This window comes from Coffea arabica, chromosome 8c (assembly GCF_036785885.1).
Source record: "Coffea arabica cultivar ET-39 chromosome 8c, Coffea Arabica ET-39 HiFi, whole genome shotgun sequence".
Taxonomy (NCBI): Eukaryota; Viridiplantae; Streptophyta; class Magnoliopsida; order Gentianales; family Rubiaceae; genus Coffea; species Coffea arabica.
Window position 1 is genome coordinate 24,789,173 of NC_092325.1, and position 3,779 is coordinate 24,792,951.

Here is a 3,779-nt window from a genome sequence, read left to right on the forward strand (position 1 = left end):
TGGGCTAAAACTATCAAAACAAGGGATTAATGCATCACTTTAATTAACGAAATCTCAAGGAAAAGAATAAATATGAAATTGAATAATTAAACAGAGCATTCAAAGAAGTTAAACAACCCCTATTCATCCAATTAAACAAACAAAGATCCATTTAAAGAATTAAAGAATATTCAAGGGATCAATTTATTATTACTATAAAATAAAATAAAATTAAGGACCTAAGGTGAGACCCTCAATCAAATGATAAAAATCACATAAAAACAAATAAAAACCAATTTGCTAGGATTAAACAATAAAGAATCCGAATTAAAGTCATAAGTCTCTTAAAAGCTAATGAAACCTCAAAGTCTCATCCCAAAAAACTCATGCATGTTCTGTTCCATAATCCCATGAAAGCAAATCAAGGGAAAATAACATGTTAAAGGGGTCAAATTGGTTGATTTTCCCAATTATTTGGGCCACAGGGGAACAAAGGGAGACTTGGGGGGTCAAAGTGCTAAATTCAGAAGTTATTTTCATGCAAAACATGCAGCTACGTATGGCTTAAACTTCTGCAACTAAAAAATGAAACATGCTTCCTTTTGTTTCCAAGCTTGCTGCAATTTTCATTTTTTTTGCAAGTACATATCAACTTCAACACCAATTTTGATCAAAAACCTTTCAACCAAACATTCAAAAACTAATCTAAGCATCATAACACACAATTTCAACATTCAAACAAACCAAAACATAGAAGACAAATCATGCCAATGCTGGAAAATTCTATGCAAAAGGTTCGGCAATCCTGACTTGTTCCTTTTCAGCAAGCATTCGATCATAGCTCAAGTATTTTTAGACCCATACTTGCAAACTTAATTCACTCATCCAATTTCCTCTTTTCAACACAAGATTAAATAGCAAAGTAGGTGATGAAACCCATTTAGTGGGCTGTTGCGAAAAAAAAAAAATAAATAAAAATCAGTAGGACATAAGAATGAACGCAGCTTTCTATTTACTTTAGCCTGGATATATTTGTGTGCAAGAAACTCAAACAAACTCTACTAATTTGGACAACCAAACCCAAGTGCTAGGACTTCATCCCATTGCTACCATTATCCCAAAATACTACTACCTATCCCCAACAGATTTTAACATGAAATAGGTGTGAAAATTACAGCAAAGATGCAAAAAAAAAATCAACTGGAAGATGCATCTTATCAGCAAACTCGGGAAATTTGCAGCCCAACATGCATTATATGTAGCATGAACACACGCTTAAACAAGCAACGAAGAGCATTTGGGATAGAGATGGGCCAGAACGAATATGCACTTTCAAAAATTTTTATGCAGCCTAGTCGAAGACAGTTTTCATTCTTACTGATCTTTGCAATCTTAAACCATTACAACCGGGGCAACTCAGGCCATCTCAACCCAAATCATCAAATTCATCAATCCCAATCCATTAAACTACAAAACACAGCACAACAGGCAGGATACAAGCCATTGAAGGTCAATCAGACAAATAAAATGAAAACACATGCGACCTGGACATATTCTGCAACTTTTCTAACACTTTCCATTAAACTAGCCTAGGGAAAACTTGCATATTTTAGCTACAACCTCCCATCCAGTACATCATGCAAACGAATTAACCAAATACCAGGATTTTAACTATCAATTATCAATTAAAAACAAACACGAGATGTTGTTGTAGGATTCAAGCCAAGAAATTGAATTGACCGACAGAAAAATGAAAAAGCAGCAAGGTTTCTCTGCAATTTTCTTGTCCATCAAACCCCAAAGCCAAAACTTCCAAACCATGTTATTAACGCTGCCCATATGCAACAGCCTCTACCTAAAAGACCCAGACCGAACACATGAAAGCAAACAAGATGCTCAGAACAACACTTGCAACCTGCGGGCCATCCTCATTCAGTTACATGGAGAAACAAAACACGAAAAAGCTAATGGCTTTTTGGTTCACAAGCTCTCAAACACATGAATTCAAGACATAGCTATGGCAGCCAAAAGACTTAGCCTTTTTACTCACAAACAAAGCCACAGATTCATAGTGAACATGAAACAAGAAAGAAGGAAAAAGTAGACAATAAAACAGCAGACATTCCATAGGCAAGGATACTGAATACATGCTTCAACAACTTCAAGCATCTGCGCGTTAAGATATACTGAAATTTAAAGGACAAGACTGACTTACAGTGCTCGTGCTTTCTCTCTTGGTGAAGATTTACGATTGATGATGGCGTGATGAAGTGATCACAGCTTCTCGTGAGGGTCAGCAGCTCCCCTTTTTCCTTCGTCTGTTTTCCTATCCAAAGCTTCCTGCTTCAGCTCCCTTTCTCCCGCAACTCCTCCTTCCAGTCTTAGTCTTCCCTCTTTCTGTTTTCTTTTCCTTTCCTAGCCGTCACTCCTCCCTCCTTTCATTTCTCTCTTTTCCATCAAAAACCTCTCAGCCGTTGTCACCCAAAAACTTTCCCTCAGAATTTTTCTCAGTTCCAGCCGCCCCTCTCTTTGTTTTTCTTTCCTTTCTTCAGATCTGAAGCCGTCACTCGATACCCCTAAAAGCTGCGTTTCTTGTTCTATTTATACCAGAAACCTGCTCTCAAACCCTCACCTGAAAGGTGAGGATGAGAGTGGAGGTTTTACTGGGCATCTTAGAGCCCTCCGATGCCAGCCACATTTTTCCTGAAGATGCCACTGCATGCGGCTCTTTTTTTTTTTTTTTAATAATAATATGAAAATAATATTTTAAATAAAAATCAGATAATAAGAAGAAAATTCGGAATAAAAGATAGAAAATAAAATGCCTAACAACAAATTATGTTTGATTAATGATTTTCTTTTTTTCATTTTTTTTCCTTTTTCCCTTTTTTTTTCATTTTTCATATTTTTGTCCAAGAAAACATTGAGTTTAAATCAAAACAACTAAAACATAATTTTTTGAATGCTTTTTCTTTTTCCCGAGAAATTCTATGCTAAAGCTTAAAAATAAAATAATAAAATAAAAAACTAAAAAACTACAAACTAAAAAGTGAATAAACCTAGCACGACAAATAAAAACAAAAAAAAAATGAAATTACACTGAAAATTTGGTATCTACATATGGAAATGAGATTATTTTGTGTGTGACTCTAGGACTAATTGAGGAAACGAATAAAACCATAAATGGCTAGAAAATAGGTAAATACAAAGGGCGTGCTGCCCAAATTTACGCTCAAGGGCAAAGTAGATATACTTGCGACTCGAGTAAGGCTTGAGAGCGAATACCACGTGAACCATCTAGGATATTTGTGTCTTCTTTTATCGAGGTATATAAGTAAGAACTTGGCTGACCTTGTACCCTTGGAAAAATGAAATTTACGACTAATAGAAATATGTTTTCTCCATTTCTTTGACTAATAGAAATACGTTTTTCTCCAAGAGAAGATTTAATGTGTGGCCCAAGTTCACCCAAAAGTCAACTCTTCTTCGCGCTCGCACGCGCGTGTTTTGTGCTTGTTTCCTCTCGAGTTTATTTCACTAGTGCACTAAACCTCTAATGGACTTATATTCGTATTAATATTATTCAATCTTAATTGTCCCAAAATAAGGGTCTAAAGTCCCTCAATTAAATCGCACGCGTAAAAACGCGTACTTTCGATTTTTGCGCGATAAAGCGAAATTTTCAAGAAATTCTTATAACGATTGTATCACTAACTAATGCTTGAATACTTAAGTATAAAAATACTTATTTTAAGACTAATGTATAAGTCTCCAATTTTCCAAGGTTATTGTATTCTCGA